Consider the following 22,179-nt stretch of genomic DNA (forward strand, 5'->3'; position numbering starts at 1 on the left):
CCACTGATACTAAAGAAAAGAGGGAAATCATTTTTCTTCCGTTGTGTGTCAGTGAGGATATCACACACTGCAGGATAGGTCTTGTGCCTAGGAGTACTTGACCAACACAAAGTAAACTCCATGTGGTCTTCCTGCGTGTTTGTATGTTTGTTGTTTTTTCATTTTGTTTTTGACTTTTAGGCCTCTTGTTTGTTTTAATATGCTTGTTTTCTCTTTTCATTTTATAACATTGGTTGGGTGTGGAGGTACAAAAAGATATAGGAGTAGTTAAGGGAGGGAAAGATTATAAAAATATATTGCATGAAAAATAAATAACCCTTATATACATAAAGATGCATGCATCTTTTTTAAAAGTAAGTAAACAATAAGACTGACTGAAAGTTTCCTACATTCTGAAAAGAACATTTTCTGATACTGCAATTTGGAGGACTGCTTTTCCTTTTCTTAGGAATAAAGTATGCATTTGGTAAAAGTCTTAGATGTGGGAAACAGAGATAAGAAGTGTATGGAGGGTAATTTCTAGAAGTAAACTGCAGGTTATGGTTGCAGATTAAGTGTATCACAACTGACAGAGGCAAATGTTGAGAGGGGAGATTGATTGAAGTTGAAATATGGAAGGGTCCAGTCATTTATAAGATGGGATTCAATTTTGATTTATTGTTAGCTCAAACTTCACATAGTTTGCATGAAGTGGCAATCAGAAAAGTCTGAGTTAGGATTACTGAACATATAGAATATATTTAAAACTCATAAAAACATCCTCTCCCAGTCAACTCTTACTGGGTAAGTTTGTTGGTAGCTGCATACTTTAGAAGTAAATTGAGAATGAAGGGCTGAAACCTCTTAATTCAGATTACCCTAGGTTTCTCCTAACTTAACAAGCACATTCTAAACTTTTGTTAAAATCACTATTCTGACAAGTTCTTTTGGCATAAAAATCTATTTAACTAGAGGGGGGAAAAACAGAAGAAAAGGAAAACCTGGGAATAATATGATTTCTGCTACCCACACTCTCTAGCACTTAGAATTAATTCCTTCGGAAAGAAATATCCTAGGATTCAATGCCATCTCAGAGTGAAAGGTGAAGGTTTTAATTAACTGCCTTGGAGCTTACCCTTGCAAGATGGGGGTATTTAGCTCAAGTGGTGCGAAGAGCTCTTAAATTATTCTGGCAATTGAGTTTTCGTCCTTTTTGTTCCATATTGTAAAATCCACTAATGGCTAAACACACCCACGAACTTGGACTTTCTACTCTCTGAACAGCAGGGGAAAAGAGCTGCAGCTGATGCAATGCTCCCTGCCGTGTGGACAGAATCTTCACACTTCCTGAGACTCATGCATATGCTAACGAGGCAAGTGTGAATTAATCAGAATGGCTACACTCACTGAGGCCAAGCTCTTTCAGATCTCAGAAAGAGGGAGGCCCTGAGAAGGATTAAGAAAATTGAAAGCCAAAATGAAAGAGGGGTAAGACAGACTCTGGACATTTCCCCCTCACCAAATGAGGGCAAAAGCTAGTACAATGATCCCCAAGCATCCACAGCAAGTTACTTTAGAGAAGGGGATAATCTGAGAAAGCAGCAGCAGATGGATGGGCAGCTGACCCTGTGGGCCATCCATCACTGCAATGGGGAGGTGGGTAGTTAGCTCCCCTCCTTGGGATTCAGACAGCAGCCTCTAAAAATGGGAAACCACAACAGGACGTTGAATAGCCAGGCCACTCCAGGCAGGTTTTAAGAATAAACACTGCTTACTCACTGACAGTATGCAAACCACTTTAGGTTTAATATTTTAATGAGCAATGATTGTTTTGAGAAAAAAATTCAGAGTTGGGATCTTTTATCTTTTATGAAAAGTGATAGATGTCATAAAAATTACATGGAATCTGGACCGAGACTCTGATATCTGCAGTGTATTTAAGAGTGTAATTAAGGCACAGGCTTTTCTAATCTCTTACTACTCAGTGCTGTTTAAGACAACTGGAGATGATTATTACAGAATCCAAGGCCCTAATGCTGGCGTATCAACTCAAGGTCTATATTTTGATATAACATGGAGTAACTTAACTGTATGCTAAACTTGAGAGGTGCCATCGTAAGGGTTACATACATGAGCTGTGTTTGCAATGCTCAGTGTGCAAGGTTAAGGCTGCATCAGATATTGTAAATGAATAAAATTTTCTGCTTTTGAATTCAGCTCAAACAGGCCATGTGGCCATGATGTACATTTCTTTGGATGTCAAGAATTCTTGAAAGATCATCTAGCTGTACAGTGACTGGGTGTTCTTGCTACTATCTAGCCTGAATCTTAGTTCATTTTTCAGAATGTATATAATATAAGGAGATAATAATTCTCTTACACACACAAAATGAATGAATGAGTGAATGAATAAAAAACAAAGACTAAGTAGGATAAAATAAAAGGGGAAGAAGATTTCTTTGAAGACCTTCTAAATAAGAAGTAGTCAAAAAGTTATTTGTGGAATATACTAGAACTCTCACTGGGCTTAGCAAGCCCATCGACTAGACTGATATAAGAACAGGCAGGACCCAGAGAGGACAACCCTCCAGTTCCTCTCCACTGCTTTTTTTTCTTGGCTTTTGCCTATACCTGTTGCTCATACAATTGCCAGAATGGTGCATTCCCAATGGAGGAACCACAGTACTGTACCCTCATAGAATATTTTTAACTAGATAAAACAAAGCCATCCATTGAAAAGCATCAAGTGGACTTGGACAATAAGGAGACACTCTTCAATTTGTCTACCTCCTATACTGCATAATCTTTCATGGTATTCCTTTGATGCTTTAGGTGAAAATGTTTTACTCAGTAAATATTCTGAAATAAAATAAATATGAGTTTATGTCTCAGAGATTCTGTGAATAAATGTAAAATAGTGACAATGTTTTATTTATTTATTTGTTTATTTATTGTATTCATTAGCATATGCATGTGTCTGTATATATGTGTACATACTTTCACGTGGGGTGCATGTGGATATGTGTGTATATCCATATGCAGGTCAATGTCAACTCTAATGTCATTCGTTAGGAGCTGTGCACTTTTGATCTTGAGGTGAGATTGCTCAGTAGAAGCTCAAGTTTTCTTTAGGTTGGACTGTCTGGTCAGCAAACTCTTGACTCTGCTTTCTCAAAGCTGAGATTACAAGCACATGTCTGTGTAGAAAGTCAGTTATTTTTGCATATCCTCTGGGAATCAAACAGTTCTTCACATTCTGAGTTATTGCTCCCTTCCAGTTGAGGTGATATTTTAATCTATGTAAACTTTAGTTGCTCCTTCACAAATATAGGGATATTGTCTCTTTGATGAGGAGACTGAGTTAATGTCTTTGCCATTTATAAATAGTTCATAGCTGATAGAAACAGTCAAAGTGTTGGGAAAAAAAAACAATAGGTAATCTTTGAATAGGTAAATATAAAGAATGAAATAGTGAAGGTGTTGTAAAGAACAATATATAATCTTTAAATATGTAAAATAAGGGCAAATGAGTTCTTGGAGTAATCTACAATATTATGTGTGCACCAAAGAAGGAAATATATCATAGCAATTTTACTCTATGCTACTCTCCTACTAAAAATCAAAATGTAACATCTCCTTTAATTCGTTTAGAGAAACAAAACAGAATGGTAACTATCTATTCTTCAATTCCATCAAAGACTCCAGAAGGATGCCAGAGTAGACAGATCATCTTGCCAGAGTCTGCTGGAACTTTGCCGGTAGATCACAACTGTGTGGTGATGCACATATTAATGGCGATTGGTTAGTTTAGAATATAAAAGGCAGTTAGATATACTCTTAAGCTATTGACCAAACAGTATTGGGGGAAAAAAAACACAAAACATACACATTTCATTTAGAAATGGCCACACACACACGTATTCCTGTCTCTGCATGAGAAGGTTTGGCCAGGAGATGGTTCTCCTTTGCATCTATGAAGGCACTTAATTCACAGCCTGTTTAAAATAGCACCATCTCTGATAGCTGTAATTAGCTTCATAACAGTTCTTCCCGCGGCCTCTTGGCAAAGAAGGCTCTGGGTACAACTTTTAACATAGATATGCCACTAATTAGCACTGTCCACCACCGAGTCCAACAGGGCTGTAATGAATGCATCGCAATTGGAGGACTGAGTTCATTTCTCCATTTGAGTCTTGGAAGCAGTCCATTTTAATCTGTATGCAAAGGTCAGATTTTGAAGGAATCATTGTACTTTGTTTTGGTCCATCTGGACCGGGCTATAAATATGCCTTCCAGGTTTTATAACATTAAGTTACAGAGACAGCACTCAATGTCAGAGCGGTGTTAAAGAAGTCCTGGATGGGTGATTAACTTGAGAACATTCATCAAATTGGTGTCCTGATCTTAAGGGAAAAATGCAATTTTAAGCTAAAAGTGATTTCTGGGCCCTTAATTTCAGTGAGTGAGATGAATTCATTTGAAATAAAAGTGGGGAGGGGTCCAAGGGCTTTATGCTTTCCCTTACTATTAAGCCTAATAAAAGAAGAATGCTTTCCCCCACGTTGCTTAATAAATGCATAGCTTTCCATGCCAGAAATTACATTCAAAAATTAAAACAAAAATAATGAAAAAAATGTAGTGGTCCCTGTGGCTTTAGACCCACATACTAACTCTACATGATTATTTTGTCTGTTCTATTTGCATATGTTCCTGCTGGATTTTACAACATGCTTCAAAAGCATTTGAGGTTTGGGATTTCCACTTCTTACTGTTTATGGTTTCAGTGTTCACATACCATTGATTTCTTCTCTCCCTCTCCAAACCTAAATGTCAATTGTAATCTAAATTAATTTGCACTTGGAGTAGGCAAGTTGGTAATGTCAGATCATGTGGAGAAACCCCAGGCCAAGTGGAGGATGCTAACTCCAGAACTGCATCCTCATATTTCCGGCTTCTGTTTTCAGTTGCTCTAAAGTCAATTAGGCACTTGTAGTGATCATTTGGTAGATGGATTTGAAAGAGCTATACATTGATCTTTGTTTAAAACTTTTGATATTTATGTTTAATATAGGAAGAAAATTATGGTGAATTCCTCACAGTAAGCATGCATGAAAATCAGCCTAGTTGAGCTAACATATATAGTTTTATTTTAAGTGACACAGATTAGAAGTAACAGAAACTTATTGGGTGCCCAAGTCATGTGCTTTGGTCGTCTGATATCACAAACACATTTTGGAGGGTCTACATTTGGCAAGTATAGATTATGAATGATAAAAAAATTGAAAATAAATATGTCTCTCCAAATCAGTATGTGATATAATACAGAAGATAAGATGAGAGTTTCTACAGAAACCCTGTGAGGAAGTAGAAGATGGAGGAAAATAGATTGGGCTTAGCATCCTTTTATCAGCAACAAATAGTGGAAGAATTGGTGATGAAGAGAACAGTGCTGCACAGGCTCATGCACAGAAGTGTGAGGTGTATGAAGAAGGAAAACTGAAATCCAGAGACTAATCAGAGCAGGGAAGAAAGCAGTCAAGTAACTGGCAGTGTGTGGTCTACTTGGATGTTTCAGGAGGCTCTAACAACTTTTTCAATAAGATATTCTTCTACAGCGTGGAGCAAAAGTAAGACTCTTGACAAGAAAAGTAAAAGACTATGGGATAGAAGTGTCACATCTTGAACACCCATCTGAAACCAATGTAGGACCTCATCACTGGAAACGCCATTGAACACTTGCTATATCTGAGGTGGGATATAGCTATTTCTGTAGCACGGACTCAAGGGGGAGACACAGAAAACTAAAACTGTTTTCAGCTCATGGTTAAAGAATTATGTCATCTTTCTTAGCAATTAACTTCTGTTTCAGAAGGACTAGCAATAAGTTCAAGCCTGGGTGTCTCTAAGGAAACTCCAGAAGGTATTATAATGTGATAAACCAGAAAAAAGATAGGAAAGGGTTCTTTATTCTAAATATGTACTAGTGATTGCATTCCTTGTGTTTGCAAGCAGGACCAGGCTTTTACTCACACAAAAAATTAAGAAATAAAGGGTTTTGAGGACTACTCATCCAGACAAGCACCAAGGTTCACATGTAAACAGAGCAGGCAAGGTGCATTCATTCTATTTATTTATTATTTTTAACAGAACGAGATTTGTAGATTTGAATAGAATCTATAGAAATTGTATTCACATTTAAATATAGTTTGAAGACTAGCTAGTAACAAAGGAAGCATCATGCCCTGCCCCATCACATGGCCTTTAAAAACTTGGTACCGTTGGGCTGTTAGATCATTGGAAACCGATTTACAGAGAAGCATCTTGCTAGTCTAGTGACGTCATATAAGAAAGCAAACTATTTAATCCTTATTATTTTTGACATATATTTCTTAATGTGTGTGTGAGTGTGTGCATTTGTGTACATGTCAGTACATATAGGCCATAGTGTTTGTGTGGAAGTCAGAAGAAAACTTCTGTGAGTTCTTTCCATCTACCAAGTGGTGATTTGGAACCACATTCAGGTCATGTCAGGATTGACTAAAACTTCTCTTACCCACTGACCCATCTCACTGGTGCTCAGTTCCTATGATTTTTAAATAAACCTGCATATCTTAATGAATTTCCTCAGGTTAATTTAAATAATATGAAAGTTGTGAAAATAAAAAAATATTTTTAGCTACAGAGCAGTATGAAATGAAGGGGTTTTCATGTTCCCAGTTATAAGGTAATTTTCTTCTAGCATTACCAGGTCTGCTTTGGGGCTAGCTACATGCTGAAATGTGTGTTACACAACCATCAGTCCAGATGGGAATTATCTTTCATTTCACTTGATTTTCTTAAAATGTACAGTGCCAGTTCAGATTTAAGTTGTTTGTTTAAAAGTTTGTATAAATTTCTAAGTATTTCTCCAATGCTTTCTTATAACATTGTTGACTTTTTCCAGAATTATCAAATCAAATTTAACATGTTTCTTTTCCCAACATATTTATTTTCAGATCAGCTTCCCTGGTTATACGCAAATTTGATCTATAGACTCTAATTTCAAAGAAGTTCTTCCTTGCATGAACACAATTTATTTGTACATTTCATGCTCTTTATTCAACTTTTTGGTTTGATTTTATACTTTTTTAATGTGGCAGATTCAAAGTTGTGCAATTTGTTATCCATCTCTTTGTAATTCCTGTGGTAATTGGTTTCCTGAGTGCAGGAGTCCTGACATTCACATAGATGGAAGAGTCTATGTCTTCCATAGTGTCATAGTTCATCAACAATTTCAAAAGATACAAAGATTCTTGACTGTAATTACTGGATACATTTGATAATGCCAAGTGACTGTTACCTTAGCCAGGTGACTTGTTTTTTTTTTCCTCATTCTCTTCCTTCCTCCTTCCTTCCCTTGTTCTCTCTCCTTTCCTCCTTCTCTCTGTCTCTGTTTCTCTCTTTGTGCCTCTCTCTGTCTTTGTCCCTGTCTCTCTTTGTTATCTGTCCTGAAAATTTGAGAATCCAATCCAAGGCCGTGTATGTGCTAGGCAAGTGCTCTACAACTGAGTTACATCCTCGGCTCTTTGTTTATTTTTGCTTTGTGACAAGTCTTGCTGAGTTTTCTGGGCTATACTTGTGCTGGTGTTAGTCAATACACATCTGGAACATGCAATTCTACTAATTCTACCTTCTGAGCAGCAGGGATTACAAGCCTCTTGCACTAGGTCCTGCTCTACCCTATCATAATTATTCATATTAAGAATGTCCAGATGGGACATTACAATCCCCACAATACCATAAATTTACAAAGTAGCTAAGGAAGGACTGAAGCAGCCAGAAGGTTCAAACGAACCTGAGTGGAAACTAGGAGAAACATTTCTTAGAAATGGAAGAGAGAGACAGAGAAAGAGAGAGAGATCACTTGACCAGCTAAGAGGCCAATTTAATCCAGGCATCTAGCTTCTGGACTTCAGAGCTAATAGATGACTTCGAGCTCAGGCAGATTAGAGTTGTGAGACAATGTATAGCAGGGATACAGAGCTGAACTGAAGCCCTGGAGATCCACTCAGGTGTAGTTAGGCTGTCAAAACCATGTACTAGTCATCACGTGACCAGTGGGCACAGCTGTGCCCATTGTCAGGCATCTCTTTTATATGATTCAGGTGAGAGGGCAGCCTCATCTGTGGGTATGATGTGTTTGTGTTCAGAACCTTCACTTTTCTTATATGGATTTGCTGTACCCATGCATCCGTGTGCTTTTTATCTAGTTTGGTTAAGTTGAAAGATGATAATGTTCTTTATGTATAGATTACCAGTCTGTCTCACAGTTTGTGATTAATAGACAAATAAACGGTTGCTGTTCAGTTGTAAAATCAGGATTCACCGTCATTCTGCCTCAGCATTCACTCTCAGAATGGACACACAGTTGCAGTATGAATGGAGCCACCAAAGGCAGAACATAACCTGGAAGATCTGTGCTTGGCTTCATATGCTTCACAGTATCGTAGAGCAGGGCACAGCTTGAGCTTCAGAAATTTTGCACATCTCTTCCAGAAAAGGGAGTGGGGAGGGGTTCCCATGGTAGTGGGAACTGGTGATGTGTTCTCTCTTGTCACTTCACATAAATGAAGAAAGCAGTTAACTTAAAATTACCCAACTCATCAGGAATTTAGAGGATAGTCTCAGCCTTGCTAAAGACTGTCCTTCAACTATTCCATGTTTGTACGTCTTTTCCCCCAGAGGATGGAGAACTCAAAATAGTTGTTAACATCAAAATAAATTCAAAAATTAACTTACAAAAATATCTAAAGTGTTGACAGTGACATAACCAAGGTATAAATAGCTTACTTTGGATGTGTACTTCAACACTAAATCCTCAGGACATCCTCCCTTTTAAAATAAGTTTGTGGATTCCTGAGAAGTTTTATACTCAACAAAATGCAGACACGCTGAGGCAAAGCCTTCCAAAGGGAATCAGGCCTGTTTCTAAGCCAAACCTAGTGATATAAATGACATCGCAGAGGCTTATAAATTGAGTTGCATAGATCCCATCTACAAGAAAATAAAAAACTGAGTTTCTAGAACACAACACTTTCAGATAGGTTTGATCAAACAATATCCTTTTGTACAAGGAACAAGAGAAATTTGGCTAGCTCTCATTTGGAATCTGTGTCCTAACTAAGGTCAGTGTAGGTAAGGATCACTATTATGACACAGGGGATAGTTCACTTCTTGCTCTCTCTGCATGTGTATTAGTCATGTTTAGTTCTCTGCTTTCCATTGTTTTCTTTTCATGGACCTCCCTTTTATGTTGACTGCTTGCCTTGAAGCTAAAGGTTCTAAGGCTTTCCTCAGCTTAGTTCTCACCCAAAGAAATTTCTGACTTAGAATTTCCACTGTAAATTCAGCTTCACACATGAACAAGGCAAGTTCTGGGATGCAGCTTCCTTATTGTGGGTAAGGAAGCCTTTATCTTGTTACTCATGAAATCTACAGAGTTAGATGAATGGCCATCTCTTTAATTTTTTCAGTCTATATAAAATTAACTTTAGAAGTTAGCCTTGAATTTTTCCTTCTAATGTGATTTTAATAGTTTTAAAATTTTTATAAATTTTATTGTATAAAATGTGCAAATAAAAAATCATGCATGGATATAGTTATTATAACTATATAGAAGTATATTGAAATGTATAGACTTTGAGTCTGTAAATGCGTCATTATAACTACATTTTTTCATTCCAGTACCTTGCAATCTATCATCTATCTATCTATCTATCTATCTATCTATCTATCTATCTATCTATCTATCATTTATCATCTGTCTATCTCTATCTATCTATCTATCTATCTATCTATCTATCTATCTATCTCTATCTATCTATCTATCATTATCATCATCATCATCATCATCTGGAACATCATAATCTGTCTATGCGAGCCTCCATATATGTTAGTGTTAGCCACCAGTGTACATATTAATATACCTTATTCATACGTTTTGAAAATCTTACTTTTTTCATTTCTAAACAGAAAAAAATAGGTTAATTCTCAGAACGATAAGCTCTGAGGAAAAATCCACATTTTCTCTACCATTTCAAAGCCTGAAATGCTCTGAAAATTGCAGTTAGCTAGCTAAGATTTCAGCACTCACTAATTGTGCATAGAAGGAAAGGTGATGGTGCCCATGGGATTCACCTGAGAACTCATCTAAGTAACTAACACATGCTGAAGTCTAACACCTGTCCTTTTCAGGCATGATGCTGTTGCCGTTTTTGTGGGTCTAAATAGTTTACTGAAATAAAAAAGCTCATGATGTGAGATCTCTGTTGGAGGAGAGCCACTTGTTTGTCCCAGCCGCCCAGCCATGAAATAACCACTCAGAAAACCATATTATTTGCAATACAGTTTTGCCAATAGCTTAAGGATATTTCTGGCTAAACTCATATCCCAAACTAATCCATCTCTATTAATCTGTGTATCACCATGAGGTCATGGCCTACCAACAAATTTTCAGCATGTCTATCCCCAGTGGTGGCTCCATGGCGTCTCTCTGACTCTGTCCTTCTTCCTTCCAGCATTCAGCCTAGCTTTCCCTGCCTACCTAAGTTCTGCCTTGCTATGGGCACAAAACAGTTTCTTCATTCATTAATGGTAATCACAGCACACAGAGAGGACTCACACATCAGATTTCAATAAAATAGTGGCTGCAGAAGATTTAAAAGTCTCGTTTACTTACCCTATATGAGGAGAATTTGTTAGCAAAAAAAAAAACAAAAAAAAAACAAAACACTCATACCTATTTCTCTTTAGAGTTCTGAAAGTCTATAACAAAAAAGAACTACCCTAGATCCTAAGATCAGAATTTGAGAAAATAAATGAGAATTGAGTTTTGAATTTAATCACTTTTATAGTTAATGCACTTGTTCTCTCTTGAAACGCAGTAAGGAAAATCTTTGAACATGAAGAAATAGATCTGTAAGGAAAACAAGAGAATTGCTTTCTTAGAACTTCAAAGAGATTCATAAAAGAACAGAATCTATGAGGGTCAGATTCTTCCCTGTTCCGGTATCAGATAAATAAGAAAATGCTTGATATTTGAGTGTGTTGTACTTGTGAATTGGATATGTGACACATACCTAAGGTCCTTTTGTTCGGATTCTTTAACTAAATGTTCACTCAGTTCTTTTCTTATAGACCAACTATTTGTAATTCATTTTCTATGTAGAGGACCAAACTAACATTCAATGCCTGCAACATTTTCATTTGCACTTAATTTATTTCTCAAGTTAACCTGAAAAAGTACAATGAATTATGAAGCTGAAATTGATAAGCACTCAAAATTCTCGAAAAGGCTTTGTGATCAGTGGAATTTTGAAAGCAGATAGGCAATAAAGACCAAATTCTTCTAAAAGACACTTTATAAGTTATTTCTTCATAACACAGAGTATAATTTCTGACTGTTTCCTGAAAATGGGGTCATTGTAATAGAAGGCGGTTCCAAACTTGACCCTGTATAAAAGCAGTTGCAATCATGAAAGTTACCAATGAGATACTAGGCAACTTATTTTTTTTTTATTTTTAAATTGAATTGGAAAATCTACAAATCAAAATAGAATGTGCTTCAACTTAAGATTCAATTATTTTATGTGTATTGACAAGCAAGGTCCATCTTTTTTTTTAGCAACAGTAAAAATTAAGTTAAAAAAAAAAGTAGAAAGTAAGGCAATCTAAGAATCTTTTCTGTAGTATAATCAACATAGGAAATGTAGAGAGAATTTGGAGAGAATATCCATGAAGTAGTCAAGGAAACAAGTTATTTATTTTTTATTTATTTTTATAGAAACTATACTTTGCATGGAATATATTCTGATCACAATTTCCCCTTTTCCAACTCCTCACAGCTCCTTTCAACTTCCAGCCCACTCAAATCCATGCCCTTTTATACTCTTTCTTATAAGAATGCAAACAGACATTTAAATAAAATGATAATAATAATGAAGTAAAAATTGAGAAAATAAACAGAATAGGACAAAACAATCCTACAGAATAAAAAAAGCCAAACAAATAGCTAAAAAGATATAGATAATATATAGATAGATGATAGATAGATATATAGATAAATGCAGATAATAACATATGTGAACACACAGAAATTCCATAGGAGCATAAAATGGAATATAAAATATGTATATGNCTATCTCTATCTATCTATCTATCTATCTATCTATCTATCTATCTATCTATCTATCTATATCTATCTATCTATCATCATCATCATCATCATCATCATCATCATCATCATAATCTGTCTATTTGTCTCTCCATATATGTTAATTATATCTTAATGTGTACATATTAATATACCTTATTCATACGTTTTGAAAATCTTACTTTTTTCATTTCTAAACAGAAAAAAATAGGTTAATTCTCAGAACGATAAGCTCTGAGGAAAAATCCACATTTTCTCTACCATTTCAAAGCCTGAAATGCTCTGAAAATTGCAGTTAGCTAGCTAAGATTTCAGCACTCACTAATTGTGCATAGAAGGAAAGGTGATGGTGCCCATGGGATTCACCTGAGAACTCATCTAAGTAACTAACACATGCTGAAGTCTAACACCTGTCCTTTTCAGGCATGATGCTGTTGCCGTTTTTGTGGGTCTAAATAGTTTACTGAAATAAAAAAGCTCATGATGTGAGATCTCTGTTGGAGGAGAGCCACTTGTTTGTCCCAGCCGCCCAGCCATGAAATAACCACTCAGAAAACCATATTATTTGCAATACAGTTTTGCCAATAGCTTAAGGATATTTCTGGCTAAACTCATATCCCAAACTAATCCATCTCTATTAATCTGTGTATCACCATGAGGTCATGGCCTACCAACAAATTTTCAGCATGTCTATCCCCAGTGGTGGCTCCATGGCGTCTCTCTGACTCTGTCCTTCTTCCTTCCAGCATTCAGCCTAGCTTTCCCTGCCTACCTAAGTTCTGCCTTGCTATGGGCACAAAACAGTTTCTTCATTCATTAATGGTAATCACAGCACACAGAGAGGACTCACACATCAGATTTCAATAAAATAGTGGCTGCAGAAGATTTAAAAGTCTCGTTTACTTACCCTATATGAGGAGAATTTGTTAGCAAAAAAAAAAACAAAAAAAAAACAAAACACTCATACCTATTTCTCTTTAGAGTTCTGAAAGTCTATAACAAAAAAGAACTACCCTAGATCCTAAGATCAGAATTTGAGAAAATAAATGAGAATTGAGTTTTGAATTTAATCACTTTTATAGTTAATGCACTTGTTCTCTCTTGAAACGCAGTAAGGAAAATCTTTGAACATGAAGAAATAGATCTGTAAGGAAAACAAGAGAATTGCTTTCTTAGAACTTCAAAGAGATTCATAAAAGAACAGAATCTATGAGGGTCAGATTCTTCCCTGTTCCGGTATCAGATAAATAAGAAAATGCTTGATATTTGAGTGTGTTGTACTTGTGAATTGGATATGTGACACATACCTAAGGTCCTTTTGTTCGGATTCTTTAACTAAATGTTCACTCAGTTCTTTTCTTATAGACCAACTATTTGTAATTCATTTTCTATGTAGAGGACCAAACTAACATTCAATGCCTGCAACATTTTCATTTGCACTTAATTTATTTCTCAAGTTAACCTGAAAAAGTACAATGAATTATGAAGCTGAAATTGATAAGCACTCAAAATTCTCGAAAAGGCTTTGTGATCAGTGGAATTTTGAAAGCAGATAGGCAATAAAGACCAAATTCTTCTAAAAGACACTTTATAAGTTATTTCTTCATAACACAGAGTATAATTTCTGACTGTTTCCTGAAAATGGGGTCATTGTAATAGAAGGCGGTTCCAAACTTGACCCTGTATAAAAGCAGTTGCAATCATGAAAGTTACCAATGAGATACTAGGCAACTTATTTTTTTTTTATTTTTAAATTGAATTGGAAAATCTACAAATCAAAATAGAATGTGCTTCAACTTAAGATTCAATTATTTTATGTGTATTGACAAGCAAGGTCCATCTTTTTTTTTAGCAACAGTAAAAATTAAGTTAAAAAAAAAAGTAGAAAGTAAGGCAATCTAAGAATCTTTTCTGTAGTATAATCAACATAGGAAATGTAGAGAGAATTTGGAGAGAATATCCATGAAGTAGTCAAGGAAACAAGTTATTTATTTTTTATTTATTTTTATAGAAACTATACTTTGCATGGAATATATTCTGATCACAATTTCCCCTTTTCCAACTCCTCACAGCTCCTTTCAACTTCCAGCCCACTCAAATCCATGCCCTTTTATACTCTTTCTTATAAGAATGCAAACAGACATTTAAATAAAATGATAATAATAATGAAGTAAAAATTGAGAAAATAAACAGAATAGGACAAAACAATCCTACAGAATAAAAAAAGCCAAACAAATAGCTAAAAAGATATAGATAATATATAGATAGATGATAGATAGATATATAGATAAATGCAGATAATAACATATGTGAACACACAGAAATTCCATAGGAGCATAAAATGGAATATAAAATATGTATATGACAAATAAGAGGTACCCTAGTTTCTCTGACCCAAAATTATATATATATAATTTTCCATATATATATATGTGGAAAAAATATATATGGAAAGGTCCTGTAAATTGAAAAATAAAAAAAATTGATGTGGAATTTCCCTCTATATGCTGTGATTACCATTAATGAATAAAGAAACTGCTTTGGACCTATAGCAGGACAGAATCTAGGTAGGCTAGAAAAACTAAGCTGACTACTGGGAGGAAGAAGGGCAGAGTCAGAGAGAAGCCATAAAGCCACAGGAGACAGACACCAGTTGGAATCTTGGCAGTAAGCCACAGCCATGTGGTGATATACAGATGATTAAAAATGGGTTAAATTAATATTTAAGAATTAGCCAATAATGAGCTAATGGGCCTAGTAGTGATTTAATTAAGACTGTTTCTGTGTGATTATTTCGGTTCTGGGCAGCTGGGACGAACAAGAAACCTCCTTCCATCAAATTGTCACGCCAACACGGTGGACTAAATCCATGTAAAACCTAAGAAAGCTTAAAAAGGAATCCTAGACACAAAAGAGTTAAGCATGGTTTGGTAGCAGCATTTTCTTGGGTGGGTTCTGTTTGCTAGAAGCAAGAAGAGGCACGGTTCCCTTAAGAGAGGTTTTCCTGATTCAGCAATAGAAGGAAAAATGTTGCTACATTTTGAAATGCCAGCTTTCTGGGCAATGCTGACAGTATGAACTCTGGCTCTTTCAGGAAAGAGACTGAGCATTTAAATGGGGTTTGTATCAGCCTGTTACACACTGTTTAATGGCTTCACATAGACCAACTGCATGCTTGGAACTGGGGCAGTGTCTGAGACAGGAGGACTACTGTTGCTAGCTGGACACCAGCTGTATCCAAGTTAAGTGAAAAAATATGTTTCAGAGTAATAAGGTGCAAAGTGATAGTGCAAAACACCTGACTACATCCTTTGTCCAATGGGTGTGCTCTGGCACACATGCACTCATTTACCACAACCACACACACACACACACACACACACACACACACACACGGGAAGGTGCTTTCTTCTACATCTATCTTTGTAGATAGTCAAGTCTCTGACAAGTGGGTCATTCCATAACTGCTGTAGACCTTCTGACCTGACTGACCCCTTAGAGACCCAATTACTCTCTCACCGTTATCTGATCTTGCTTCACAATCTGCCATGAGCACATCAGTTCTGTCTTCCTTTTATTACAGGGTTTGACTAGTTTTGCACTAGTTTTACAACTGTAATAATTTTAGTTGGGGTTTTTCTCATGGGAGGAAATATCCACATCATATCCAAAATGTTTTCCTTAACATGAGAAAGAAAGAAAAGCAATAACCAAGGAGAGTCACCTTATGGCTCTTCCTTAGAACCCCAATGAAGCAATTCTTGAAAAAGTCATTACCCAGTGATATGTTTGAAGCCACTTGTAGAGAAGGTTGGCACCAGCTCTCAGTGTCACTAGTAATGAAATGCTGCCCCTACCACAGGATGCCAATAGCTACACTGAGACTCCAAACCAGAGTTAGTGGACAGGAACAGAAAGCTCCTCACTTTTGTAAGATCCTCAGGTCTCCACTCCTGAGAAGGCATATAACTTGAAAGACTTCACTCAGTTTTACTGCACAGCATAGAACCTCATGTCATGGAAAATGATATTTATGGCTTTCCTTACGTTTTACAGATATTTTCCCCAAGTTATACTCCTAGTTTTCACTCATATAAGTTTTTTTGGCTTGAGTCTAGTGACCTTTTTACTTCTTCAGAAATGTCAGTTCTTTCTTTTTTCCCCCATAATCCTCTGTTGTGTTAATAACACAGTATCTGAAATAATGCATCTTTACTGCAAGAGAAAGCAAACAAAGTTCATTGGAGCATATGTTCTAATAGTATTGCCTTTAATCATGTTTTTTTCAGATTATATTTTTTATTACAACCATACACTTTTTGGAAGTCTATACTTTAAGAACCATCTGATAGTTTAAAACATTTTTTTTGTTTTTCTTACCTAATTTGACTAGAATATGTTTTTTTTCCTCTCTTTTAGAAATCTACTTTCAAAATTCATTCCAGTTTTGACCATGGACTTTCATTGTGCCCTCAATCCAGAATCAAAGACATGGGTTTACTTAGTAGGCTTGTTCAAGGCAATTGCTAAACTCACCCTTGAAGGAAGCTGTAGTATATAATAAACAATTCAGTTTAGATCATAGGCATGAGCTTGGGGGAATGCATGAATCAACTCGCTTCCCACCGAAAGCTCCTGCCCAAGACCTGGGATTTATAAGGGTGGTTATAACACTTCAGTTACTAATCAGACCCGTGGATGCTTTGTTTCCATCACACTAACATTCCTGAATCTCCTTCTGCCCCTACCCCCATGAAATGATTTATTTCCTAATTGCTTCAGCCTATGGGCACATTACACACTTTAAAACAACACATTAATCTGCTACTTTTCACCCAGACAACAGACACAGCTATCCCTCTTGATAACTGCCTCTGGTGATTACAGAAAGAGCATTCTGCACTTGGACTTTGTTGAGGCAGTGGCAGGGGATGACACAGCTCTCACACAGGTCTCCAAACTTTAAAAATGGCAAACAGCCAGGCGAGGGCAAAAGCCAACCGTCTCAAGCTTTCCTTGAGAGCCTTGCAATTCTCCAGTCTACATACAGCGGGTATTCCAGAGAGTAAGTAGGGGACAAATGACACACGCATGACGGAACCCGTTTAGTGGAGACAGTAGGATGTGAATTATCTTCTCTCTTACACATTTTCTGACTAACATTCATGTGCTAGGTCTTCCTTCTCACCTGCTACTCCAACATTTCTTTGTGTTGAACAATAAAACTTGTATCAAGAAACAAAGGGTGCATTTTCCAATGTTCACACTTTTATTTAGAAACTAGCAGAATCTTTCATTCTTCACCAAGGATGGATGAGTGTCGGGTAATTCACAAATCCTTCAGGAATCCGCTTCCCTCAAAGTTCATGTTTATTCTATGTTAAATTGTTTTAATGCATTTTCATCAATATTTTCCATCACTGTTTAGATTATAAAATATATGTTAAAGATGGAATATATGCTTATAATACAGAGACAGACAATTGGTTACAAAAATGTGATATGTTCAAAGGAAATAATGAGGTCATTATCATCCGTGAAAGCATGGTTTTTTTACTGTGTCCTACACAGTATGTAAAAGTGTGCTTTATGTATTATCAAAATCCTGCATCACTTTTGTAGCATTATAATGTGACTAACTGAATTTATCCTTTATTTACTTTTTCCTGTTTGAAGTGAGACATTGCAAGGAACTGCTGAAATTCCACATTCCTTTCTCCTGTTGTTTCTGTGCTGCCTCTAGTGAGACATAAGCACTATCCCAAAGGGGTTCTGGGGATGACTTGAGTGTTTTGAGATTCTTATTTATTTCCATGTATGTGCATGTGTGAGTGTTAACATTTATGCACATATGTCCCTATGTATACCTATACATGAATATTCAGTTCTTATTATCTCGTGTGATAAAACTTATGCTACATGTTCTATTTCTCATACAATGGTATAATTTTAAAGTTGAGCTTTAACTTTATCATTTTGGTTCCTACATAGTACACTGGATATTTACTCTATAATCTTTATGAATAAACCACTTTGATTAAACATCCAGACCAAAAACCCCCAGATACTGAGACTGGGTGCTCATTGAGAGCCTAGAACCCAACTTCCAAGGGAAATTCTAACCAGGGAAATCAATTATGTGATCCAATTAGTCTAACTGCTCATGTTAATTAGATAGATGATCTCACACATACCAATAACTCTGGGTGGCTGATGGGAAATGCTTAATGAGATCTAGGCCTATAATTCATCCAAATTGTAATATGAGACCAGTAGCATTTTCCTTTACCACACAAAGACTAATTTTTCACTAAGCCTGAACTGTGGGACACTTCCTAGTTCTACAACGTTGCCAAAATTTTGCTTGGATACTTCAGTCTTCATATCATGTACAATATTCAATTTTTATATATTTTTCTAAGTTTTACTGTTATCTAGTGAGGTTCTGGATACTGTTTCCTGGAATTTCCCTCTGCTGTGATAGGTCTATAAAGCTTACAAGGCTAGTGTAGTTTTAAAAAGCTTAAACTCAGTAAGGGGTGTGTAAAGAGTTAAAAAAAAAAGTCTTCAAAATTTTCATGGAAATCAGTTCTCATGAGTGAATATGCAAACAACAGAACATGCAGACTTTCCCATATCCAGCACCATAACATAACATGACATAGCATAACAAGCATAACATAACATAACATAACATGGATTATTTGCAAGTTTGCTGGTTCTGGGTTTGCCACTGATATTATTCAGCCATGGAGTCCCTTGCTATCCCCAGACCAACAAAGAAAAAAGCTTGTACACCTCCTATTGTGTGTGAGTTTTGTTTAGTTTAGCTTTGTTTTTTTTTTTTTTGTTGTTTTTTTTTTTTTTTTTTTTTTTTTTTTTTTTTTTTTTTTTTTGTTTTTTTTTTTTTTTTTTTTTTTTTTTTTTTTTTTTTGGTTTGATTTTAGCTGTAGCTTAGGAGCCTGTCCTGGAGCTATCTCTTATACACCAGGCTGGTCTTGAATTCGCAGAGATCTGCCTGCCTCTGCCTTCTGAGTGCCGGGATTAAAGGCGTGCATCACCACTGCCCAGCTGCGTGTGTTGTTTTTTAAGCACAGTACTTTCTATTCATTGGGATAATTGAAAAAGTGCCTTCAGTATAAATTAACATATTCATTATTTGTTTCCAAAACTAAGCCTTTTTAAATTTTATATGGACTCTGTAGTATGTAAGGTGATAAAGTACCTGCATCCTAGAAAATTTTCAAAGTTGGCTTCAAATGTTGCCTGATTTACTATTTGCCATTTTAATCATCCCAGCAAAGGATTTCGCCAAGCTCCCAAATGTCTCCAACTGCTCTTCATCAAAGGACTTCATCTTCCATGTGCTGCTCAAACCAAAAACCACAAGCAGCTTTGCCGCTGAGGCCTCTTTGCTGATCCACCAGCTGCATCCTCCTCCTGCATTCTGTATCCATCCATCCTCTTGCTTTCCACTGCTTGGAAAGATGAAACTCTTCCTCACTCATCTCTTTTCTTTCCTCATTCCTAACCTTCCCCTCCCTTCAATTTCTCCATTTAATCATGGGTTTTAAAATACCAAAAATTGCATGAGTCTTCCCAGGACACCTTCCAATAGCTGCTCATTGAAATTTGCATGAGAATATAATTTCCCTTTTTGGTCCAAGAAATTTGATTCTGGCTCACATCATTCATCTGCCTCTTCTCCTTTCCTGAATATACCATCACTAGAACTTGTATGGTGGTTCAGTGTGTAGGAGCTTGGTGCCAAACCAGATAGATGAGCTAAGCTTGATCCCTAGGACTCACATGAAGGAGGAGAAAAACAACTCATGCAAGTCACCCTCTGATTTCCCTATGTTTGCCATGGTGCATACTTGTCCATGAAAAGACACACATACACACACACAAATACACACACACACAACACAGACACACACAAGCATAAACTCATACATTAAGTAAATACATGTCTGAAAAAAGGTATTACCACTCACAGTATCACCAGTAATTGTAAAAAGCCATAAAATTAAAAATAAAAAATCTTTCTTCCTTTCCCCATAACAACGCCAGCTCCAGGAGGGCAGAGCCCTGTTGATGGCATTTGAACCATCATGGCACAAGGAGCTGCTCATTATATAGTGAACCAGTAATCATACTGATTGATTGCATATAACAAGCACTACGGTTCAGCATCTTTTCACTTCATTTACCCATCTGTTCATTTCTTTTAATATGTGGCTTAGAACAGAAGAAAAAATATAGGATTCACCTGGGCATTTTCTGCCATAATTTACCACATAGTGGCTGCAGGTGAAAGGGAACAACGGGAGTCCCAGATTCTGATAAGAATATTGGTCAACTACTTCAACTGAGAGTCTTTAGGTATCCATGCTTTGGATTAGATGTCGGTGCAGGGGTGGTAGACATTTCGATAGTCTTTGCTTTTTCAGATGTGAACAGTCCCGTGGTCCACACATTTCTGGCTCATGGTGTCTCTACAAAGGAGGGAGTGAGAGGAAGAAACCCATTTTGAATAATGCAAGTAAAATTAAAAGAAAAGAAAATGTGGGGTTTGGTGTTCTAGATCACAGAACATGACACACACTGGGATAATTGGAATCTGTGGAAAGTGGGAGGATAACACAGCAATCCCTGTCAGTACCAGCTCTCTGTATTTTTCCTTTGTTGTTGGACTTCATCTCTCTTTGGGTTACTTAGCAATGGTTGTCTCATTACCTTAAGTTGCTTTCCTGTGGTGGGCTAGCATCCTTTTGCTGGAAGTAGAATCATGGACTTCCAAGTTCGATGTCTGACATTGGTTGACTAGTGAACAACCATTTTTTTTTTCTGACTCCTTTGATGAACGAAAGACTTCAATCCAGTCTACTGTTTGGATAAATATTCATTTCTGTTCTACTTAGAGGTAGTGAGTGAAGTAAGAGTTTTTAGTATTTGGTATATTTCCCAGGGCATAAGAACAGGACATCCTGATAATGATCATTGCCAGACCTGTCCCCTGTTTTTGTGATTAGTGTTTGCTGGATTGTCCCTTGCACCATGGAAATGCATACAGAAGATAACAATGGCATATCGCTGACTTTCTGGAAATTCTGTTCATGTGGAACAAAAAAAAGAAACAAATGAAGCACTTAACACAGGATCTAAATGTTAGAAACTGAAATGAAATAGCTTTAAACATAGCAACCACTACCTTCCATTATTAGCTACAGCTGCAGAGGGGGTAAATGTACGTATCTGAGTCCTGAGGTCCTTATGCATTAGCGAGAACAACTGTGGGGATTAAGGAGACAAAGACAAAGCCTAACCATCAGCAGCTGATGGAAAGTTGGGTTTCAAAAGAGGTCAGTTCTGCATTGACAAACACTGAGAGAACTGCACGTCCTGTCAGAATATCTCTCAAATCTACTCTTGCCTCTGCCGATACGTTGATTCCTAATTAACTTTACAAATGGTTAAGACGTTGGGTGGAGACTTTGCAAACCAATGCAGGCAATAAACCATGTGTTTATCTTAGAGTGTTTGGAGTGGTGAACACTTCTTTCTGAGTCAAAGGACATGAAGGTGTTGTGACAAGTATACCAGAGTCTTAGGGAAAGCCTTTTCTATATGTATCAGTCATATCCTTTTCACAATGATCCTCTGAGATGATGAATCTGATTTACAAGTCAATGGTCAGGCTATCTGTTTTATCTACATATCGCTGATCAGCAATGGAAGATTGGTAGCAGAAAAAATGACACCTTTAGGTGATGAAATCCAATGTGTTCCAGCCTCCATTCTTGCAAACGCCCCATTCTCTCTCTCTGACTCTCTTCTGACCTCTGTTGCAGACATTACAGGATGAACTCTTTTCTCTCAGGTCAAAGTGCTCTGTTTGATGGTCTCCCATCCACTTCTGATTTCCCATTGTATTGTTTCTGAGATTTCTCCCATGCTATTCTTAGAGATCTTATTTTGCTATCCCTTGCACTCCTACATCAGTCTCC

Source organism: Alexandromys fortis, unplaced genomic scaffold (genome assembly GCF_014885135.2).
Source record: "Alexandromys fortis isolate MF-2015 unplaced genomic scaffold, M_Fortis_MF-2015_v1.1 scaffold_3, whole genome shotgun sequence".
Taxonomy (NCBI): Eukaryota; Metazoa; Chordata; class Mammalia; order Rodentia; family Cricetidae; genus Alexandromys; species Alexandromys fortis.